The 25,470-nt window shown below is 36.1% G+C and overlaps 1 protein-coding gene across 2 annotated transcripts in view; it reads left to right on the top strand.

Moving 5' to 3' along the window:
• The window catches only part of LOC309843289 (uncharacterized protein), a 235,139-nt gene extending 209,948 nt beyond the window's left edge, over positions 1-25,191 (top strand). For both annotated transcript variants that reach the window (XM_082688633.1, XM_082688634.1), the window contains exon 6: positions 23,447-25,191. The gene's annotated coding sequence lies outside the window, so the exon portion shown is untranslated. The remainder of the gene's footprint in view (positions 1-23,446) is intronic.
• Positions 25,192-25,470: the final 279 nt, after the last annotated feature.

Genomic DNA, 25,470 nt, shown 5'->3' with positions numbered 1-25,470 from the left:
TGTTTCAGTAAGCAATTGCCTTCATTGTCTAAGAAAATTTTAAATGTTCTAGAAGGAAATGCTATGGCTCTGTACCTTGAGGACTGCCTTCTAGCTTAAAGACAGAAAGACATCAAATGTTTTATAATGAGTTTTCTTTTAAAAGAAAAATCATAACTTCACGACAGCTGGCATGTATACCCTAGAGAACCAGGCAAGAAAAGGAAACTGTAAATATGGCAAAACAAAACTGTACGGGTTTTGAAAAGAATATAGGAAGATAAGATTTAGTGAAGCATTCTGTGTTATATTTATTGATATTTCAATTATGTATGATATTTGTCACTGCCTTTGACACTCTAAGGAGGAGTATCAATTTTTGAAATGACAGAATGCAAATTATATTAATGATTGGTGTAGCAAAAAAAAAATTGGCTTGAAGAATTATCAAAATAATCTTACAAATGCTAAAAAAAAAAAAAAAAGACAGCAGGACTTTTAATAATAATAAAAAAAATCCCTGATCCATTCCCCTTTAACCCTTTGTCTAAAAATTGAGTTCTTATATTACTAATTTTGGTTCACTGATTTTTCTCTACTAGGTTATTTCTCAAATATCCTTAACTCTCTCATTTTCCAAACTTGATTGTTACCCTTTTTAAACAGGACATGATGTGTTTTTTTGTTTGTTTTTGTTTTAGGACATGATGTTTTATCTGATAAAATTATGTTTTGTTCTTTGCCCCCAGTTCATAAAGTGCTCTGTAACTTTTATTTCTTGTAGAGCTCTTTCTCCCTGTGATTCTCCCTAGACTCCCAACTTATATTGCCTGTCTTAAATTGTTCTAAAAACTCAAAAAAAGAAAAAGATGAATCTCTTGCTTATTCCTTTTTATTCACCAAACACCTCCCTTTCTCCTGGAAACTGCAGCCTTGCCTCTGTAGTTTGGACTGGCTGCCATCTCTAGATCTGCTACTGCAGGGGACTGGAACTCTGATGTGATTTCCTTTTTCACCTTTATTTATGGTTTATTTCCTTCTAATGCTAAAACATCTAAATAACGTTCTAGGACCAGATATGTGGAAAGAAGTTTTCTGATGTTTGAAATTGTTTTTTATTTTATTTTATTTTTTTTTAAAGATTTTATTTATTTATTTGAAAGACGGAGATCACAAGTAGGCAGAGAGGCAGGCAGAGAGAGAGAGAGAGGGAAGCAGGCTTCCTGCGGAGCAGGGAGCCCGATGCGGGGCTCGATCCCAGGACCCTGAGATCATGACCCGAGCCAAAGGCAGCAGCCCAAACCACTGAGCCACCCAGGCGCCCCTGTTTTTTATTTTAAATCAAAGTTAATTGAAAATACTGAGTAGTAAACAGCTGGTTTAAAATCATCTCTCAAAATTAAAAACAAAACGGAACAAAAAACAGTCACTCCTCTGTCATCTGTTATCCAGTGTTGCTGATGAGAATACTAATGCTAATTAAATGATCCCTGCTTCGCAGGTAACTATTTCCCAGCATCTTCTGCCTCCTCACTCTCCTTCCTCCAGACAAATCAAAAAAAAGAGGAAAAAAAAAAACCCTTCTAATTTCTTTAGTTTCTTTGCAATTTCAGAACTCTTCATCACAGTACTGGGATTTCTATTTTCATGGGTTTGGGATGCTTCTTCAATAAGAAGACACGTTTTTTCTTTTTTCTTTCTTCCTTCCTTCCTTTTATTTTTGTTTTAAAGATTTTATTTATTTGTCAGAGAGAGAGAGAGAGAGAGCAAGCAAGCATGCGCACGAATGCACAAGCAGGCAGAGGCAGAGAAAGAAGCGGGCTTCCTGCCAAGCAGAGAGCCCTATGCGGCTGATCCCAGGACCCTGAGATTGTGACCTGAGCCGCAGGCAGAAGCTTAACCCACTGAACCACCCAGGCGCCCCAAGAAGACATGTTTTTTCACTTTGCCCTTCTGAGAAGCCCTGTCAGATTGAGGTCAGGCAGTCTCAATGGATATTCTCCATGTCACCTTCTGCTTGCGTACTCTGTGTCGTCCATTTCTCTTTCCTTGGGATATCATCCATTGCCCTTTTTTACTAATTGCTATTCAGCAAAGATACTTTTATTTCTTCTCCCCTTCCAATACTCTTCTGTCTCTCACTTCTGGTGAACAGCATCACACTCCATTGCATGCTTTTTCTTAAGATACATTCATTTGAGAAAGACTGCTTATCCATCTTGTTCTCCTGCTCTCCCTCTGCCAGGTTTCAGGCTTTCCTCAAATCTGTGTTGGTCTTGATTCTCTTCATATTTTTTTAAAGATATTATTTATTTATTTGAGAGAGAGAGAGAGAGAGAGAGAGAATGAGAGGAGAGAGGTCAGCGGGAGAAGCAGACTCCCTGCAGAGCAAGGAGCCCAGTGCAGGACTCCATCCCGGGACTCCAGGATCATGACCTGAGCAGAAGAGAGTTGCTTAACCAACTGAGCCACCCAGGTGCCCTATCTGCTCATATTTAACAATGAGACCATGGGAGCACAATCCAGGAGCACTGTGTACTGTGTTGGGGTGGATCAATGAAGATTCAGTGTTTCCCTGTGTGACTGAAGGACAGGGCAGGCTTTTAGAGTGGGGCTAAGTGCTGGTATGTGAAGAACTTTCTACCCCAGAGCCATTCATTTCTCTCTCTTTACCTGGGTAGCAGAATACAGTTTTCTATATTGAAGACGTTTTGTCAGTACTCAAGAGGAGAAGTCTATTGTTTGAAACACCATTTCACTCGCATTTAGGTTTCCTTTCGTGGCTCACATCTGTCCCATGTTATTACCAACTTCTCGAAATACTGATCTCCAAGGTTATCTATAGGACAATGTCTTACTTTTGTCTTAATATTTCTGTATCAGAAACCAGGCTAAATCTTGTTCTTCTCCCAGTTATTGGTTAACCCTTACTGATCTGTTCTCTGGGACTTAAAACTGTGTTGAAATGTTTTGTCCACTACTGGCACCCCATTTTTTTCTTCTTTTTTGTTATGAAATTATACCCTTTTGCTTCATTTATTTTCAATTTAATGTATCTTCAGAGAAAGGAAAAAGGTACGTATGACCAATTTTTCTTTTTGATAAATGCTACTGTTTGGAAAATTAATGCACAACTTGGCAGAGAAAGAATGTATAGCTTCTGACTTTTCAGATCTAATATTATGGTGGTTCAAATTATTTTTTTTTATCCAAATATATTTGGAGTTCTTAGAAAAATGACAAGCCACAAAATTACCTAAATATGACTGGCACTGGCATGCAGTCCATAACCCATAAAATGGGTTATTTCAAAAATTAAGGTATGATTGTGTGAATGATTGTGTGAAAGAATATGCGTGCATGCATGTGTGCATGTGTGTGTGTGTGTTTGTGTATTTTCAAGCCTGGAGTATCTAGTACTTTAGGTTCTTCTGATAATTTTATTCAACATATTATTCAAAGTCTTAGCCACAGCAGTTAGGCACAAGAAATAACAAGTATCCAAATCAGAAAAGAATAAATAAAGCTGTCACTATTTGCAGAACCTATGATTCGATATTTAGAAAACCCTAAAGACTTTACCAAAATAGTGAGAACTTATAAACAAATTCAGTAAAATTGCAGAGTACAAAATCAATACACAAAAATCTGTTCTGTTTCTCTCTATTATTTACAAACTACCAAAGGAATTAAGAAAATAATTCCATTCACAATTGTGTCAAAAGAATAAAATATCTAGGAATAAATTTAACCAAGGAAGTGAAAGATCTGTCTCCTAAAATGTGTATACAGTTGATAAAGAAATTAGAAATAAATTGAAAGACACTGTGCTCATAGATTGAAACAATTATAATTTTTTAAAGATTTTATTTATTTATTTGACAGAGAGAGAGGCAGGCAGAGAGAGAGGGGAAGCAGGCTCCCTGCTGAGCAGAGAGTCCGATGTGGGGCTCCATCCCAGGACCCTGAGATCATGACCTGAGCCAAAGGCAGAGGCTTACCCACTGAGCCACCCAGGTGCCCCAATAATTAAGATTTTTTAAATGTCTATATTACTTTAAGCCATCTAGAGATTAGATGAAATCCCTATCAAGTACCAAGCAGCATTTTAAAAAATTTTTAATATATTTTTCAAGACTTTATTTATTTATTTGACAGACAGAGATCACAAGTAGGCAGAGAGGCAGGCAGAGAGAGAGGAAGAGAAGCAGGCTCCCCACTGAGCAGAGAGCCCAACGAGGGGCTTGATCCCAGGATCCTGAGATCATGACCTGAGCCAAAGGCAGAGGCTTTAACCCACTGAGCCACCCAGGCACCCCCCAAGCAGCATTTTTTTTTTAAAGATTTTATTTATTTATTTGTCAGAGAGAGAGTGAGTGAGAGCGAGCACAGGCAGACAGAGTGGAAGGAAGAGTCAGAGGGAGAAGCAGGCTCCCTGCGAAGCAAGGAGCCCGATGTGGGACTCGATCCCAGGACGCTGGGATCATGACCTGAGCCAAAGGCAGCTGCTTAACCAACTGAGCCACCCAGGCGTCCCCCAAGCAGCATTTTTAAACCAAAATAGAACAAACAATGTTAAAATTTGTCTGGAACAACAAAGATCCTAAATAGTCAAAGCAATCTTGAGAAGGAACAAAGCTGGAGCCATCATGCTCCCTGATTTCAAACTATATTACCTATCTACAGTAACCAAAATAGTACGGTGTTAGCAGAAAACCAACGCATAGATCAATGGAACAGAATAGACAGAAAAAAAGTCATGCATGTATGAGAACTTATGTTAAAGAAGACCAGAATATAAAATGGAGAAAGGATAGTCTCAATCCATGGCATTTGGAAAACTGGACAATATGCAAGCACACACACCAAATCAGACTATTCTTTTATACTATATACAAAAATCAACTCAAAGATGGTTGAAGATTTGAACCTAAGACATGAACCTATGAAACACTCATTTAAAAAAAAAAAAAAAATCCTAGGTGGTAAATTCCAGGACACCGATCTTAGTGATGATTTTTTTTTTTTTAAAGATTTTATTTATTTATTTGACAGAGAGAAATCACAAGTAGATGGAGAGGCAGGCAGAGAGAGAGAGGGAAGCAGGCTCTCCGCTGAGCAGAGAGCCCTATGCGGGACTCGATCCCAGGACTCTGAGATCATGACCTGAGCCGAAGGCAGCGACTTAACCCACTGAGCCACCCAGGCGCCCCTGATTTTTTTTTTTTTTTTAATGTGACTCCAAAAGCAAAAGAACAAAAGCAAAAATAAATGAGTGGGACTATATCAAATTAAAAAGCTTCAGCAGAGCAAAGGAAACCATCAAAAAAATCAGAAGGCAGGGGCGCCTGGGTGGCTCAGTGGGTTAAAGCCTCTGCTCGGGTCATGATCTCAGGGTCCTGGGATCGAGTCCCATATCGGGCTCTCTGCTCAGCAGGGGGCCTGCTTCCTCCTCACTCTCTTTGCCTGCATCTCTGTCTGCTTGTGATCTCTGTCTTTCAAATAAATAAAAATTAAAAAAAAAATCTAAAAAAAAATCAGAAGGCAAAAAAAAAAAAAAAATCAGAAAGCAACCAACTGCAGAAAAAAATCTGATTAAAAAATAGGCAGAGGATGTGAATAGACATATTCCCAAAGAAGAGGTACAAATGGACAACATGAAAATGTGCCAAAATCACTAATCATCATGGAATTGCAAATCAACACCACAATGACATATTATTCCATACCTGTCAGAATGGTTATTATCAAAAAGAAAAGAAATAAGGGGGCAGCTGGGTGGCTCAGTCACTTAAGCATCTGATTCTTGATTTCAGCTTAGGTCATAATTTTAGGCTTGTGAGATCAAGCACCATTTCAGGCTTGGTGTGGGGCATGGATCCCACTTTAGATTCTTTTTCCTTCTTTCTCACTCTCTACACTCCACCTCCCCAAAAAGGCAAGAAATAACAAGTGTTGGCATAAAGAGAAGGAAACTTCTGTGCAATGTTATTAGAAATTTAAATTAGCACAACCAATATGGAAAACATTACAAAGGTTCCTCTAAAAATTAAAAATAGAACTACCATATGATCCTGCAATTCCACTTCTGGGTATTTTTCTGAAGTAAATAAAAATACTAATTTCAAAAAAGATATATGCACCCCTATGTTTATTGCAGCATTATTTATAATAACTAAGATATGAAATAACCTAAGTATCCATCAACGGATGAATGCATAGGGATGATGTAAAGGTATGTGTGTGTGTTTGTGTGTGTATACACATACATACATCTGTAATATGTATATACATGTACATTATATATATATAGATAATTGAATTCTGTGTTTTATATATACAGGAATATATACAAGGAATATGAGGAATACACATATACTATGTATGCTATGGATTTATGGATAGATATGGAGGTATTTAGGAATACTACCCAGCCATAAAAAGAATGAAATCATATTGCAACAACATGGATGAAGCTTGAGGGTATTATGCCATGTGAAATAAGTCAGAAAAAGAAAGAGAAATCCATATAATATCATTTTTATGTGGAACCTAAAAAACAAAACAAATGAACAAAATCAAACAAAACTCATGGATACAGAGAACCAGAAGGGTGGTTGCCAGAGGAGAGAAAGGTGGGGGGTTAAGTGAAATGAATGAAGGGAGTCAAGTGGTTTCAATTCTAGTTATGAAATAAGCAGGTCCTGGGGATGTAATTTTATAGGATGGGGATTATCATCAATAACACTGTATTTCATTGCATATTTGAAAGTTACTAAAGGTAAATCTTAAATGCTGTAATCATAAACAAATGTTTTGTATCATTGTATGAAGACTGATAGTAACTACTTATTGTGGTAAACATTTTGCAGCATCTACAAATACTGAATCATTATGTTGTATAGCTGAAACTAATATACTGTTATATGTCAATTACACCTCAATAAAAATATCCATAAAGGATGGTGAAATTAAGGAAAACTTTGTTTTTTGTAGCAAATACTGCTTGGGATAGCAAAGGTAGAAATCGACTTACTAGTTCTGTCCTTATATCTAGAAACAAAATGCCTTTGCAGAAGGACTTTATTTATATCAGTATTTCTGCTGTACTGTCCAGAGTTTGTGGCACAAGATGTTTCAGCTGTTAAAAATAAGGGGGAGTGGTGAGGGGTAGAGAAGGGGGGCCCTTGCGTTACAGTATAGAACTACTTTCTTCATAGATGTTGGTGTCAACAATCCTTGATGATAAACTGAAAAACAATTCTAGATAATGCCATAAAATTGCTATTCCTCAGGAACCAGCTCACTTGCACACACTTAACAATGGTGTGAAATGTAGACAAAGAAAACACAAATCCTCTGCTAAGAAATCAGAAGGTGTAGCAGAAGAAGATTTTGCAGCAGGATGCTTTAGCCAAAAGGGGCATCACAGGAACACTTCCAAGAAAATGGGACAAATTTTGCTTAGTGTTTTGAAGATGAAGAGTCAGTTCAAAAGCTGTAAGTAGAAAGAGTTCAGGGTCCCCAGAGAAAGAGAAAGGAGACATAGCTTCCATGACACAAAGCCATTTTAGGCTCCCAGTGATTTTCTGTGATCTATACTCTATTGCCCAAGCACATGTGTTGCAGAACTCCTAGAAAGTGTTAGAATTACACACACACACACACACACACACACACACACACACACACACACACACAATCTTGGTAGTTAAGGACTTTAAGGGGGGAAAGGGACTGCAAAAAATGAACAGTCTATCAGACAAGGAAAGAGCCTAGCCATATCAGAGACACTAAATGGGTAGAAAAGCCCCAGTGCTGGGTCAGAAGTAGGTGAGGCCCTGCATTCCTGACGTGAGACAAGGAGTCCCAAACCCCATCGTTTGTTATTTACTATTTATTTATTTATTTGTTTGTTTATTTTACTATCAACCTGCCATTTGAATTCCAGTTTGTGAACATACAGTATAATATTAGTTTCACATGGGGATGCCTGGGTGGCTCAGTGGGTTAAAGCCTCTGCCTTCAGCTCAGGTCATGGTCTCAGGGTCCTGGGATCGAGCCCCACATCGGGCTCTCTGCTCAGCAGGGAGCCTGCTTCCTCCTCTCTCTCTGCCTGTCTCTCTGTCTACTTGTGATCTCTGTCTGTCAAATGAATGAATAAAATATTTAAAAAATATATATTAGTTTCACATGTAAAATTTAGTTATTCATTTACATATGACACCAGTGCTCATCACAGCCAGTCCCCATCTAGTTTATACGATCTCTCAGAACAGGCCCACAGCCCCCTTCCCTTCTTCCTGCCTCTGCTTCATTATAATGTTAAAATCTCCACTCAAGGAGCACTACATACCTCATGAACATAACATACAATGCATGTATAGGCATGTTTCCTAAGCACTCACACATGACATCACACCAACCTGACATGTGATGACAACACTCCCCTTTGTGAACATTCATCTTAACCCTAAATAAAAGAAACCCACTCCCCCCAACTGGGGAGTCATAGCTTTGTAACTTCTTCTGCAACATCTTCTTTGCTTCAAAAAGCATCCTTGTATGACAACTTTATCTGGTATGGTCACTCTCTATAACTCACCAAGAGGTGAATTTACATTAGTTCTGTTACAATATTAGTCTTAGGAGACATTTTTTAATACAGAAGCCAATTAAGTCTCTGCAAGGCCTTGGAGAAAATGTTTTGGCTTCAGATGACAAAATCCTCTGATTTAAATGGAAATGAAATCTTATGGAAAACCATGTTGACCAAAAACCACTTGGAAACTGGTTTTTTGTGCTTAGGCTTGAGAGTGAGGAAGGAAATCAAGTCTTAAGTCCTATTGAAGGATGGACAGCACTACAGGACAAAATGAACACTTAGTTTCCTTCCTGGACTGAGTGAGTATAGCCCTTTTTCTGAACCTTTGGCTTGGTCAGAGTAGTGGACTTTGAGAGAAGAAAATGTCAGTGAATCGTAGTATGTAGTCTGATGACACTCCAATTGAGATGACTGCTTTGTCCTAAGCCAGCAGTGTATTTCTGTCACAGTTCCTGTTAAGACTGTCTTGCCATTCATAAGGAAGCAGTGAATATTTTGCTGCGTTTTCCATTCTTTTATGTGTGAGCAAGCTGCTGTGTTTAACAAGCATCCTGAGCAAGAGTAGAATTTATTTCACTTCAATTGAAAATAAATCCCTTTGCATTTAACTCAGTTTTGCCTGAGAATTAAGTATTTTGTGCAGCAAAAACTAGGCGCAGGTCTCACATTAAAGAAATTTCAATTCTTTACTTGTAGCATAAAATTACTTTTTATACATCCACAAGCTTGTAAAAGGAGTTCAAGGAAATAAAGCCTTTACATGGTAATTCTGTAATTACTATGCCTAACAACTCACTTCTATGAGGCCACTCCGTAAGGAATGTTTTTTCAAAGTCATATAAATCTGTGTCTTAGACTAATTCGTTTTCATATTGTTTTGAATAACGGCTGAGTTAAAATTTGCTATTGAACACTGTCAAGAGCATTAATAAAAATCAACTTTGATTTTACTTCAGTAATTTAACAAAAACTAAAATTTACCTCATGAATTTTAAAAATTTATACAAAGAAACAAAATCAAAGAAAAGTCAATTCTTCCTAAGAGCCTTTTTTGTTCTTCCCAAGAAGTTTGCCTTTTGAGAATGGGGAACCTTGAAACTGATGCTAAATAAATCATGTACAATTTATCTACTTTATTAGCAACTTGTATGGAAAAAATTTGTGAAAAAAATTTAAGATCTAATTAAATACATTTTTGGCATGGAAAAACTGTAATTTCAATGACCTGCCTTTGTGACATAATGTGGATATAGTTTATAGGGACGGCAAGCTACACAGAGAGAGTGAGCTAATGAACTGGCTGAAATAAGTCCATCTGCAGGAAATTGGCAATCTCTCCTTAAAGTAGCAGTGAAAATTATTTCTGGAATATTATATCTACAAATTAGTGACCTCATTAAGTTACTAAAAGCTGTGAATATAACAACTTCTTGTGTGACTAAACCTAAAAATTACTCCAGAAATATCCCCTGAGTGAAATGATTAAGAAATACTGCTCTCTATTATAGATTATATAGATATATTACATATATACAAATATATGAACATAGAAGAAAGAAAGAAAGAGAGAGATTAAAATAGAGAGAGGGAGAGAGAGAGAGAAAGGGAATCTTTTCCTATTATAATGCCCTACCACTGTTAAAGTACTCTAGTATGCACCTTCTAAAAATCAGGACACTCTTCTACAGTACCATCATACAACTCTCCATTTAGGAAATCAACATTCCTATGATGTTATGTTTCAGTTCAGAGATGTCACTGTAATTTTCCCAGCCATCACATGAATGTGCCTTCTCCATTTCTAGTCCAGCTGCTTGCCCAGGAAATAGTTGCTTGTGATTTTCATGTTTCATAAATCTTCAGTCAGAGAGTTGCTTAATATGGCCTGTATTTTATATCCTTAACAATCTTGAACTTTTGCAAGTTTTCACATTATAAAATGATCCTTCACCTGGGTCTGGAGGATGTTTCCTCTTAACCAGACTCTGATTTCTCCATGATAAAATCATCATTGTGAAGAGAGCTATTTCAGTATTACACCAACATACTGTTCCTTAACAAAGCTTCAGCCACCAGCATTATTTTCCCAGTTACTAATGCCTAGAATTACTTCTTATTTTGTTATTTTATTAAAGAAGAGTTTTCTTTTCTCCCTTATATATTTGTGTTAGTATGGACTCATGAGTTCCTGTTTTATGAAATGGGATATAATCTGATAGTTTTAATTATTTTGATGCCCAATTATCCTAGATAATACTCAGTGACAGAACCATCAAGAAGGCTTTTATATACCTTGACATGTCTTTATCATTCTTTGAGCACATTTTCACTTTCTAATATAAGTTATTCTTGGAGAAGAAATCTTCTTAGTGAAGATGATATTCAGAAGCCAAAAATAATGGTAAGTGGCTATCAGTAAGCCTATACTCGTCTGTGAACACACACACACACACACACACACCCCTGATTCTCATTATTTATAGCATAAAAATAGACTTTATTCTATGACGTCATTGCAAGTTCCAAATTAGGGAATACTGAATCATTGTTCCTGTGGATATAGGGTTAATTCCCTAGCAGCCTCTAGTCACATTTCCACCAACTGATCAATACATGACCACATTCTCTGCATGCTTCTGGTTGAAAACCCATTTTTAAATATATATTATTAATTCATTAACATATGACTCATGGTAACCGTGTAAGTCAAACCTGAATAAATTATCTAAAATGTGTATTTTTTCCATAAGGCACATCATAGTAACCTCATACCAGGAACACTAGATGGAGGGGCACCTGACCAACTCTTGATTTTGGCTCAAGTCATGATCTCAGGGTTGTGAGATCGAGCCCTGCTTTGGGCTTTATGCTGGGCATGCAGCCTGCTTAAGATTCTCTCTCTCCCTCTCTCTTTGACCCCTTTCTCTCCCTCTCTAAAGTAAAAATAAAATTATTAGTAAGTTAATTAAAACTTTTTAAAAAAAGAACTAGACAGACCATCAGCACTTAATTAATTAGTAAGTTAATTAATTAAAACTTTTTATAAAAGAGCTAGACAGACCTTCAGCACTATGTTGGGGGAGCCATGTTAAGCAACAAAATCTGCCCCCCGTCCCTGTACAGAAATGTGAAAACCATGGCACCAAGCAGACTGAAAAAACAAAATTTGTTCACACTATGGGCATTTAAATGATAAGCAGGACATTGCTTTGTTTGCCCTCAGTTGGCAACATGCAAGTTAGACAACTCTGATTTTTTTTTATAACTCTATTCATGTCTGCAATTAACTATGAAAAGAGTAGGTTGATTTGGGAGTTACAAATAAATTCTTGCAAGCAAATGAATCCTGAAACATGTAATCCATGAATAATTGGGATTAAGTTGTATATTTAAGAAGATGATTAGAGTTGATACCCATATTTTCAATTCAACCCCAAATCTCAAGGTTCAAACTGGCCTTTGTCCCTGCCATGTTTATGAATCCTTTGTTAGTGCATTACCTAAGTGTAAATCCAACTATTCACAATGTATTGACTTATTTACCCAATCAACAAACTTGACACAATGTAACCAAATTTCCAGTCACTCTGATCGCCTTCTCTACCTAACCTGTCACTACCTTCTTCTCTAGGACAGTAGGCACCTTACGAGAGAGCCAATGATTTTGAACAATGATGAAGAATGGATGGGAGATAGGATAGTCTGTGCCAAACTGGTGTCAACTTCTCGTTTTCTTTCTGGGACAATAATTAATGTTCTCTGGGTGATGAAACACCCGGGGGAGATTTATCATGATTGAGATCTTTGGAGTATCTCTCTTTAGGTAAATGAGAGGAATTCAGAGAGAGACTTCAACTCAAAATAATCTCTATTCCAAAGGGCCATGTGTTAGGATACTGTGTCCTGAGCTCCTTCACTATCAACATAGTGTAGTTAATTTAGGTTAATGTTCCAAGAGAAAATCTCAGAAAAGTCCACTTATAGGCAATGAAAAGCAAGCAAAATCAAATTAATACTAAAGAAGAGTCTATAATTGAAAGAAGAAACCATATTGTCAAAGTAACAAATTTGTGAGTCTTTGTTCAATTATAGTCCCAAATCTATGTGCTTCTTGGGAAGGCAGAAAGCTACAGCCTTCCTGGCTTGGTATGTCAGAGCACAGAGTTTTCAGCACAGTACAAATCTAGAGTTAAATGAAGAACATGGGGAGAAGGAAATCAGGTGAGGTAAATGCCAAAATCTGCATGTAATATTTATCCAAATCCTTTGCTGACCACTAAATTATATAGACATAGAAAGGGGTCAGGGGTGGTGGGGAGGGGGGAGGTGGTGGGGTTCGACAAAGAAAAAGCAGCTTCCAGAAACTAAAAAATCTCAGCAGAGATTTCAGTTACCATTATCTTTGAGGGACTCCAGTCTGGAGTTTGAGTCCATTCAAATTAACTGTATGCTGGAAGAAAATCACTCTTCAGAGACATTACAGACCCTGAACTTCTAAATACCTTGTTCAAAATATGCAAGATACACTGCACATCTATTGTTCAAAATCTGAAATTAAGGGGCATGTGGGTGGCACAGTCCGTTGTACTCGACTCCTAGTTTTAGCTCAGGTCGTGATCTCAGGGTCATGAGATTGAGGACTACATTGGGCTCTAGGCTCAGTGTTGACTCTACTTGACATTCTGTCTACCTCTCCCTTAGCCCCTCCTGCGTGTGCCCTCTCTCTCTAAAATAAATATATAAATCTTTAAAAAATTTCAAATTAAAAATAAGCAAATGACATATCAACAAATAGGAAAATGACTCATACTCAAGAAAAACAACAATACTTGAAGTAATCAAGATGTTGTATCTACTAGAAAAGGAATTCAAATAAACTATTATAAACACATTAAAATATGTAAAGAAAGCATACATATCTCAAAAAATAAAAATTAAAAACAAATGGGACTTTTCAATTTGAGAATTTTAATATTACTGTCAAAAATTCAGTAGATGGGCTTAACAACAGACTAGAAGAAAACATGTATGAAATCAAAGACAGATTGTTAGAAAATATCCTTTCTAAAGACAGCAATTAAAAGAAAAGGACTACTCATGATGAACAAGTAGAATTTGCAATTAAAAACACAGTAGCGCTTACATTAACAGACCCCAAGTGAAACAGCTATAAATCTAAAAAAAAAAAAAAAGTATAAAAGCTACATGAGGAAAAATGTAAAACTCATGAGTGAAATCAAAGAACTAAAGAAATCTGAGGATGTTCCATTTTCATATTTGAGAAGACTTAACACTGTCAAGATGTCAGTTCTTTCCAACTTGATATACAGACTAAACACAATCCTAATTCCAGCAAGATTTTTATGATTATTGACAAACTGATTCTTAAATTTGAATGAAGAGATAAAAGACCCAGAATAGCCAACACAACAGGGAAGGGGAAGAACACAACTGGAAGACTGACGCTACCCCTTGAGACTTAATGTAAAGTGATAGTAACCAAGACAGTGTGGTGTTTGTAAACGAGTAAATAAATCAGCAGAACAGAAGAGAGAGCCCAGAAATAGATTCACACAAATATACTCAATTGACCCTTGACAACGAAGCAAGACAATGAAGTGAGATAAGTCTCTTTAACACAAATAGTGTTGAAACTGGACATCCACATGCAAAAAATGAATCTAGACCCAGATTTTACATCTCTCAGAAAAATTACCTCAAAATGGATCACAGACCAAAATATATAATACTAAAGTATAAAACTCAGAAAAGAAAGAAAGAAAGAAAGAAAGAAAGAAAGAAAGAAAGAAAGAAGAAAGAAAGAAAGAAAGAAAGAAATCTAGATGATCTTGAGTTTGGTGATACATTTTTGTTACAATCTGAAATGAGTGATCCATGAAAAAATTAATATCTTGGAATTCAATAAAATTAAAAAGGTGTTCTCTGTGAAAGACACTGTTACACAGGGGAGCCTGGGTGGCTAAGTCGTCAAGCGTCTGCCTTTGGCTCACATCATGATCCCAGGGTCCAGGCTCCCTGCTTGGCAGGAGGTCTGGTTCTTTCTCTGCCTCCCACTCCTACTCCACCTGCTTATTTTCCCACTCTTGCTATCTCTCTCTCTCTGTCAAATAAATAAAATAAAATCTTAAAAAGAAAGATGCTGTTATGCAAATGAAAAGGCACGGACTGGTAGCAAATATGTGCAAACACCGATGGTGAAGAATGGTATCCAATATATATAAAGATTCCTAAAGATTAAAGATTCCTAAAATTCAATATTAAGAAATTAATAACTAATTAAAACTTGGATAAGATATGAATAGATCCCTCACAAAAGAAGATATACAGATAGCAAGTAGTCACTTGAAAAGATGTTCAGCATCTTAAGTTACCAGGGAATTGCTGATTAAACAATGAGACGGGCACCTGGGTGGCTCAGTTGGTTAAAAGCAGATACAAGTACTTATTTGCTATTTTAAAATGAAAATCTTTGACTTTTGATTTTGAATCGGGTCATGATGTGAGTTCAAGCTCCGTGTCAAACTCTGCGCTCCACAGGGAGCCTGCTTCAGATTCTCTCTTTCCCTCTGCCCCTCCCCTCAACATGTACAGATACAAGCTCTCTCAAAACAGAGGAACAAAACACTGAGTTACCACTCCACAGCTTTTCAGAGCACCAGACATCCAAGATGCTGACAGCACCAAATGCTGGTGGGGATAGAGATCACTAGGAACAAGACTGATTGTTGATGGGATGCAAAATCATATAGCTGCTTTGAAAGACAGTTTGACAGTTTCTTACAAAACTTAGCCTACAGTCCAACATGTGTACTTCATGGCATTTACCTAAATAAGCTGAAATCTTGCATACAGAACAAATCTGGAATACAAATATCCACACAAAATCTTACATAGGAATGTTTATAGGAGCTTCACTGATAATTGCTAAAACTTGGGAGCAACCAAGATGTCCTTCAGCAGGTAAATAAGCTGTGACACATCCAGATGATGGAATATTGTTCAAGGCTAAACAGAAATGAGCTAACAAACCAGGATATGACATGGGGAAGACTTAAATACATACTGCTAAATAAAAAAAGCCAATCTGAGAGGTTTATGTGCTGTATGACATTCTGGAAAACATAAATCAGTGAAGGTAGTAAAAAAGCCCACTGGTGGCTAGGGGGTCAAAGGGAGGGACAGAGGGTAAAAATAGGCAGAAAATGTCATTTTTTTAAGGGCAAAGTGTCATATACGTTACTGTAACAGTGGATACATGTATTTCTGCATTTGTCAAAAGCAATAGAATTGACAATAGGAAGAAGGTAAATTAAGAACTTTAATAATAATGTAACAGTATTGGCCCATCATTTTAACAGTTGTATCTCACTAATGCAAGATATTAATAGCGGGAAATGACATACATGATGGGGTGAAGGGTATATAGGAACTCTCTGTACTTCCAGCTCCTATTTCAGTGAAATTAAAACTGCTTTAGGGGTGCCTGGGTGGCTCAGTCTGTTAAGTTTTTGATTCTTGATATCGACTCTGGTCATGGTCTCAGAGTTTTGAGACTGAGCCCCACATTGGGCTGTGCATGGGGCATGAGCCTGCTTGTGATTCTCTCTCTCTCTCCTCCTCTGCCTCAGCCCCTTCCCAGCTCTCTTTTAAATAAACAAACAAATAAATAAAATGTAAGGGGAAAAAAAAACAAACCTGCTCTAAAAATATGGTCTATTAATAAAAATCATAAAATAAATAAAAATTTAAACATTTAAATCAGTGCTGTATGAATAAGTAGACTAAACTCTCAGAAGGCTGAGATTTTTTAGGCTAGGTGAAAAATCTAAACTCAAGTATATGCTTTTACTAAAGGAACATGTTAAATTGAAAAGCACAAAGACACTGGAACTAAACAGAAACAAAATTATGCACTATGCATCTTGAATTGTAATAAAGCTTGAGTGACTAGAATAATTGTCTGAATGCAAGAACAAATAGAGAGTGGGACAAGGAATATTACCAAAGGGCAGAAGTGACAATTCATAATGATTACAGGCTCAATAGGTCAGAAAATTTAACATTTTGAACTACATATTCCCCCAAGTAATGGAAATAATGGAACTGCAAAATAGCTGAGGTATGATTTGGCAAAACTACCAGGCAAGTCCGTAATCATAATTGTGGTCTTTAACACCACTCAGTAATTGACAGACCAACTACACAAAATAGAAATAGAGATATGGAAGACTTGAATATCACTATTGACTACTGTATCCCAAATGGTATTCCTAGAAAACTACATCCAGTACCTAGATAATACTAGTTCTTCTCTGAACACATGAAACATTTAACAGTGCAGACACTGAGCTGGGCCAGAAAACAAATGTCCTTCAATTTCAAAGGAGAGCACCCTTTCAGACTATGCCCTCTGACACAAACAGAAGCAAATTAGAATCAGTAAAATTAGATATCCGAGTAAGTCCTAAGTATTTAAAAATAACAACAACACTTGCTTTTTAATAACATATAGGTCAAAAAAGAAGAATTCATGGGTCAATTTAGAAAATTACAAGTGATTTTAAATAAATTATAATGAACATATTACATATCAATATTTGCAGAAGGCATTTATTATGCTTAGAGAGAAAAATATAGCTTTACACTCTTATGATAGAAAATAGGAGAGGGGTGCGCCTGGGTGGCTCAGTGGATTAAAAACTCTGTCTTCAGCTCAGGTCATGATCTCAGGGTGCTAGGATCAAGCCCCACATCAGGCTCTCTGCTTAGCGGGGAGCCTGCTTCCTCCACCCAGCCCCCGCCCGCCTCCCTGCCTACTTGTGATCTCTGTCTGTCAAATAAATAAATAAAAATCTTTAAAAAAAAAGAAAATAGGAAAAGCCCAAGATTAAGAATCTAAATGTTCACCTTATAAATCTAGAGAAGAGCAAATTAAATGGCAAGGATGGAGAAGGGAAATAATTCAGTAAGGAATCAATGATGTAGCAAATAAACAATAAATTCACAAAGCCAAAAGTTCAGAAGTTTGTCCTTTGAAACAATCAAGAAAATTGTAACAACCTCTAACAGTGACACCAAAAGAGAGGAACACAGATACAAAGAGAAAACAAACTGCTATAGTGAGAATGTAAAAAGGTCTTACCACTTAAATTTCAAGAATATAAAAAATAGAACTATTATGAATATCTTCATTCCATTACTTTGTTGAGGTACAAAAATTATCCCCCAATTTCTCTCTCATTCTTAAGGCTTTCAGACAACTAATCTCATACCAAATGAACAACTCAACATAGAGGTCAAACACTGTGTGAAGTTATCACAGAGGAAAGAACAAAGTAACACCTTACATACAATTAAAATCTGACTTAGGTTCGCACTCACAACGCAGATAAAAGCAAATCTGGAAATTAGTTTGGGTGAACCACTTCCAACTGCACTGCCCTCCATTCGTAAGGCCTTTCCCCAGTGCTTAGTGGCAGAAAATATACTGCAGACAAGTCAGCATTTTGTGTGTATGAGAGAGAGAAGAATCAATGAAGGCTTCTAAGGCTCTGAAAAAAAATGAAGCAACATGACAGGTTACCTGAGAAAAGAGGCCCAGCCAAAAAAATAAATAAATAAAAATAATGGAGAAAATGAGAACAAGTGACCTGTCTGAAAACCCCTTTTATCTTATGTAGTCTTATTTTTCCTCCGCATGCCAGAGACCTAGGAAGCATCCGCAAAATGGATGGTGAGAAAAAAATTTTAAATCTATATACTAATCATAGAAATTAAAAATCATTTTTAGCCAAAAAAAGTAATTATTTACTATTTTAAAGTGAAAATCTCAGAAATGAGGGGAGAATAAGTAAGAAAGTTAATAAGTGAAAAAACACACTTCAGACATGAAAAATAAGTGGTAAGAAATACTAGGATGACTAAATCCACTTACTATTCCTAAAAGTAAGAAGTTAAAATTTTTCGTCCTAATTTTAAAAGTCACATGTGGTGTTCAGGACTGGGTGTTATAAGTAACTAATGAATCATTGAACACTGTATCAAAAATTAATGATGTCCTATATGTTGGCTAATTGAATAAAATAAATAAAAATAAAAGGCTGAGTATTTTTTAAAAAATTAAATAAAGGTATAATATGAAATTTAAGCAAAACAAACCTGACGTTTAAAATAGTACAATGTACTAATTAAGTAAGTCCCTTAATCATTTGTTCATGAAAAATAAAAGATGCAAAGCAAAAATAGCAAACTGTAACTCTCAGGATTAGATAGGGAATAGGATAACAGGTCTGAAGAGGAGATCATATGAGGTAATTATTAATATCTTTATTTGCTTATTGATTATTTGGCAAACTCCTTCAAAGTAACACTGGCTAAAGCAGACAGAAGAAACATGAATTCACACTGTCTCTGTAGTTCCTAATCTGCACTGAGGCATGTTAAGACAATATAGTGAACTCCAAGGTCTAACACTATGTATTTTAAATATATGTCATGCATGCATAAAATGCAACTTTTGGAGACAAAAGTTGCACTTGGATGACACTAGAGAAGATAAAAATTTCTGTAGTGGATGCAAAATGTGTTAACCATTAAGGGATTATAGTAGAAGGAAGAACTTTTGTTTATCAACTATTAAGAGAGTAAAAAGTCAATCGATAAAGTGGAGAAGAAATATTCCCAATATTTGAGGAAATATGTATAAAGAGAATGTACAAGAGACTATGTATAAACACACACAACAAAAACTGCTGAGTTTTTTTTGGATCATTTGATAAATGTCAGTTAAAACCACCATGATGTACTACCATAAATCCACCAGATTTGTGAAGATCTATAATAATGACAAAAATACTAAGTTTTAGAGAAAATATAGAGAATGGTAACTCTCTTATATTGTTAAAGACAGTGTAAGCTGGTACTTCTTTGAAAATATATTTTTGTGGTCTCTATAAAACCGGAAATGCATTCCATATGCTCTTGGATTTCTACTCCTGTAGTTATGCCTAAAAGAAAAGCACACAAAACTCCATCCAAAATATGTACTAGAATGTTCATTGTAATAGACGTATTTGTTTGTTTTTTGTTTCTTTTTTTAAAGATTTTTTTGAGAGAGAGAGCAAGTGCATGAGCAGGGAGTGGTGGCAGAGGAAGAGAGAGGAGAGAGAGAAAATCTCAAGCAGATGCCCCATGAGTGGGGAGCCAGCTGAACCCAGAGATCATGACCTAAGCTGAAATCAAGAGTTGGATACTTAACCAGCTGAGCCATCCAGGCGCCCTAGCAATAGCACTATTTGAAGTAGTCAAAGCCTTAGAAACTAATTTAAAAACTTTCAGCAATAAAACAGATAAATAAACGGTGCTATAGTCACACCGATTACATGGCATTAAGATGAAATATCTAAATCATATAACAGCATAGCTGAAACCCATAAATGTAATGAAACTGAATGAAAAGAGACCCAAACAAAATGTACAGTTTATCTCATTCACATATAGTGCAAAAAAAAAAAAGAAAGAAAGAAAGAAAAGAAAAGAAAAGAAAAGAAAAGAAAAGAAAAGAAAAAAAAGAAAAGAAAAAAAGAAAAAGAAAAAGGTATTTATTTTAGAAGTCAGGACTGTGGTTATCCATTCATGTATTAGTGACTGGAAGGGAACATGAAAGGTAATTAGGAGATATGGACAGTATTCTAGTATTCTTTTCATTTTGGTGATATTTATACAGATATAATCCGTTTGTAAAAATTCATTCTAATTTCTCTGCTTTACCTCTTAACACTCACCACTGCTATCAAAGCAAACCATTTATAACTCAACCAGATCAAGTCAATACCCTGCTTAAAACATATGTGTTGCTCATGATGTTTCTTTTGTCTGGATGATGTCACCTACACCTTCCTCTAAGTCTTACTCCTTCCTAAAACTCAGTTCAATTGTCAACACCTCTGTGAATACCACAGTGACCTTCCAGGTCCAGAGACAACCCCATGCTTCCCTCTGCTGTATCACATCGAATGGGAAAGTTTCAAGTCCCAGGTAAAAAAAAAGTATGGGTTCTCTCTCAGTGTAGTCACATCCATATCTTTAAAAAAGCAAAAATAGGTTTTATTCACACTTGTCAGTTCCTCAAGAGCTGCATTTGAATCTGATAGCAATTATTAACTTGGAAATATGACTATTGTTTTCTCTATTCTTCTGCCAGAAAAGAGGATTCCCTAGTCTGCAGTCGTGCTTGCTTTCGCTGGTCATCTGCTTTCTTTAAACCCAGTCTGTCTGCCAGTGTCTCCATCATAACCGGAATGTTTCTGTGTCATTGGTGATTCACTGGGGATGACAGGCCCCAGCAATGTGATTTCTGATTTCTTTTAAATTTGATCTAGGGGCTCTCTGATGTCACTAAGTTCACTTCTATGACAAAAATAATTTGTATCAACATAAAGAAACTTTAGCCGGTTTACCTCAAATTCCTCAGGGAGGAGGAAGCATTAATATATTTGAATAAGAGAACAAGGTTTCATTCATGAGTCCAAACTTGTTTCCATCTCTACCTGTTATTAAACAATTCAACAAATGCCTACTGATTGGCCAGTCCTGATAGAGGCAATGCTAATTTCTGAGACTGCAATCTTATACAAATAATAACGGTTTTGTGTAAAAAAAATTAGTTTTAATGGAGATGGCAGTTTAATCATTTAATAAACAAAAGAAACCAAATGTGGTGACTATTAAAAGACAAAATAAATGAAGCTATGAAGCCATTTAACGAGGTGTTTTACCTTATGAAATCAGTGCTGACTGGAAGGAAGCCAATTTCCTTCCCCAGTCTCTGCTGGTCACTTTCTTCTCATGCTTGGCTTAAGAATGGATCTCTCTAAGAAGACTTATTTGAGTAATTCTATTTCACTTTGAATGTTCCTTTACCCTGAGTATACTCAGGCACTTGTATATTGATAGGATGTGCTTGCTTACATAAAACTTTTTAATGGTGGTTTAGCATACAAATTTTATGACCTCTACTAGTTTACCAACTTCGTGGAATATTCTGTTCATTTTGCTTCTCATAACAACTTGTGAGCTCCCATTCACACACAAGACTTTCCTAAGTGCTCATTTATAGTGCTTAATGAATCTACACTGAGTCAGGGAGATTAAAGTAGAAGAATGGAGGAATGCTTTACATGTAAAATGTCTTTAATTCTAGGGCGCCTGGGTGGCTCAGTGGGTTAAAGCCTCTGCTTTCGGCTCAGGTCATGATCCCAGGGTCCTGGGATCGAGCCCCACATCGGGCTCTCTGCTTAGCAGGGAGCCTGCTTCCTCCTCTCTCTCTGCCTGCCTCTCTGCCTACTTGTGATCTCTGTCAAATAAATAAATAAAATCTTAAAAAAAAAAAAAACTCTGGCTTTAAAAACAAAAACAAAAAAAAAATGTCTTTAATTCTAGAAATAGAGCAGTAAATTATTAGGGAGCTCATCCCTGGCAATTGTCACATGCAGACAGTCACTCTATTTCATTCATTCAGTTCCAAATTCACTCTGTGTGTTCCTGGCTAGGAGACAGTTCTCAGAGGTAGGCCAAGCTTTCTGAACCAGTATAAGGAATTTTAGGACATCTAAGTTATTCAGATTTTATGCTCCTAAGGAACACAATCTGCATATGTTAAATTAGCCAACAGGAAGTCTATTTGCTGGCCTATAAATGTCAGGGAAGCATACTGAAACAGATAAAAGGGAAGTAAGCATTTACGTAGGTGATGTGAAGCTTAAATATCATCCCACAGATGAGAACAGTTTCCATCTACAGAGGAATTTAAAAAAGGGGTTTTACTTTCTTCAAGTTTTTTGAAGATCAAAATAATAAATGAAAAATGGTTGCTTCTCTTTTATGTTGCTCCATGTAATTCTCATTTAAAAAAAAAAAAGAATGATGCATGCATTTAACTGAATGTTTAAAGGCTATTATTTAGCACCCATAGGCCTTAATATCTCCATCTCTTGCATGATCATCTGCTGGGGAATGTTACCTGAAGCCTGGTGTTCTTGTTCAGTGTCTGATCAGCATGTGATGCCTCAGAGCCACAGTGTTAGCTGATTTAATTGCAGACTTTTGTTTGCTGCATATGTTAAAGGGGTCTTCCCATTAGGAATTCCCATCTGTACATTCAGAATAAAATTGTGAAATTTAAGAATGTAAGCTCAAGGATAGTGTTTTAAAATAGTTAATATTGAAATAGAATTATAAGAAAGAGTAGAAAACTCCTACTTTGGAATAAATACATCTTTATATCTTTTTATATCTTTATAATATATTTGATATGCCACGGAGGGGGCTTTCCAATGTTTGAGCTTTAAGAGCAGGAAAAATAAAGCTAGAGAAACTACTAGTATTAAGTACTCACAGATATCAAGAGTGGTATCACAACTATTTTCAGTACATTACCAAGTGGTCAAAAGTAAGCTACATGATGATAGGCCTTTCTGAAATTCTTTTTTGAAATACCCTGAAGATTCTTATGAGACTGTGGAAGGTAGTATATGAAGATGGAATTGATGGGATATAGAAACATTCTTGTCACCTGTCACACAGGAACATGTGTGTTGTCCAAATGGTACAAGCTGATTAGCAGACAATCTAGTAGATTAGGAGAATTCATTAGTAGAATAAAATCTTTTAGTCTATCACTAATTAGTAAAATTAATTAGAAGAATTAGAGTTAAAATTAATTAGTAGAACAAGTCTCTCAAAGACAAACATATTCACAATAATGATCTGTGTATTTGGATTAAAGAGATTAATGCAAATTCGGAAATAAAGCAATTGTCTTCTTTTCTTCTTCCTCCACAGTTGGAAAAATGAAGAAATTCTGAGAGAAATACAGCCTCTGCTTACTCTCCAATCAGTATGAACACAAAAAGTATCAACCAGCTCCCTTGTTTCTGCCAAATTAGTTTCATTACGCCAGAAGATACAAGACTGATCACAGTATAGAAAGAATACGTGAACTATTTTTAAACATCTCTAAATATGTTGCAAAATGCTAGTGTGACGTTACAGTTAGGTTTCAAATGCTTTACTTGACCTTTCAACACCTTTCCACTGGTGCTAGAGAAAGTATTGCTTTCAGTTGGGTGGGAGAGTAGGGTTGGGAGAGCAGAAATAGTTAAGATAGCAAAGGTTCTGGAAATCTTCATCTGTAGGCTGCCCGGAGGGCTGACCAAACTTTGTGTAGTGCAGAACACCTCGTGCCCCTCAAGTGCATAAAGAAAACATAAATAATAAGAGCGAATCCAGCTTTTAAAAATCTAGACAAAAAATAGTTTTCAATGCAATGTAAGATTTTTATGATCTTAGAAACTTTCTGCCAGAATTGTTTACTGTGGTATTTGTGAGAACTGAATACAAATTAGTATTTGTATTGAATACAAAATAATTTTGCTGGTTTGGGATGCATCTTAACCAAATAACTATTAAACTTGCCCTTCCAGTGAAGATCTTTCCTCTTGTTATTAAATTTTAGAAAGCTCATGTTTTTCAATTTTAAAAGTCACTTTTTATTTTTGAATGAAGCTCCTAACTTGGCATTTAAAAAAAAAATGGTTTAAAAAGCCATGAGGGTCACTTGACAAATGCAAAGCCAAGTAAATCATTTACCATGATCAGAAAACTGACTGGGTCATGAAAAAGTATAAATTTTTATTTCCAAGTGAATTATTACCTACAGTGACTCTATTTAATTATATGAATTTTTATTTAAATACTGGAATTTCTATTAGTATACGGAACACAAAAATGGAATTGCCAGAATGTGTTCCATGTCCTGGAGGGCAAGCTCAAGATTCTATTGCCCACAACATGAACCCTGGAATAGCATAATTTTTATCCATTTATCTAGCAGACTTCCATTTCAGTGTTACTTCCTTCAAGGAAGGATTTTCATCTAAAATAGGCTTTAAAAATAAATAGATTAAGATATTAACAAATAGTCATTAAGCATCAAATCTCAGGTAATTGTCGTGGATTCTATAACATAATATTATAATGAAGTCAAACATTAACATTTAAAATACTATCAAGTAGTCATCAGATTATTTCATTTGTGTCCAGAGAAAGGGGCAGATTGGACAGAATTTTCCTCCTTTGTTATACTTAACAAAGATGACTCAGTGTGCTTCTTGTACACAGGATTCTTGGTAACATTTTAACTCTTATCTTCAGGACCCTTTTCAAAAGAGTTCCTGGGGAAACAAGGGAATGTGGACTTCTCTGAAGTAAAAAAGGCTACTAGCCTGATGAAACTGCAAATAAATCCGGTTTGATGTTGATGACCTGTGTCCTTTTTGTGACTTCAATTGTTAACAGATAACATTAGCAATCCTGGTTTTAGAGTTTTCTGAATACTGTAAAAATGAACTAGGGCTTAGTTAGGACCTGGAAACCCAAATTTAAACATACCAAAATTAATACACCAAATATTTCAGAGAAGTTTTTCAGAAATACTAATACCCTGAGTACAACATGGAGACTCTCCCCTCTTCCCTCTCTGTCCTCTCTCTCCTCATTGTTCCTGCTCTCTTTTTAAAATTCATTATGTGTTGCATGTAATAAAATGTATGAAGAACACAGAATTCTACAGCCTAATGACATGTACTCAAGTAAACGTGCAGTTAACTGAGACACTTGGGTCAAGAGGCTGTATGTAGCCAGTGTACCATAGCCCCTCTCAAACTCCATGTGATGGTACCTATATTTTGACATTTATTCTTTTGCATTTATTTAGAGCTTTAAGTTCTCTAAACACCACTGTTTAGTTTTTCATTTTATTTTATATAAATGAAGTCATACAAGATGTATACATGTGGGTCTGGCTT

The sequence above is a fragment of the Mustela nivalis genome (genome assembly GCF_964662115.1).
Source record: "Mustela nivalis genome assembly, chromosome: 10".
Taxonomy (NCBI): domain Eukaryota; kingdom Metazoa; phylum Chordata; class Mammalia; order Carnivora; family Mustelidae; genus Mustela; species Mustela nivalis.
The sequence above is the reverse complement of the archived record's forward strand: the minus strand, read 5'-3'. Positions and strand labels throughout refer to the sequence as shown.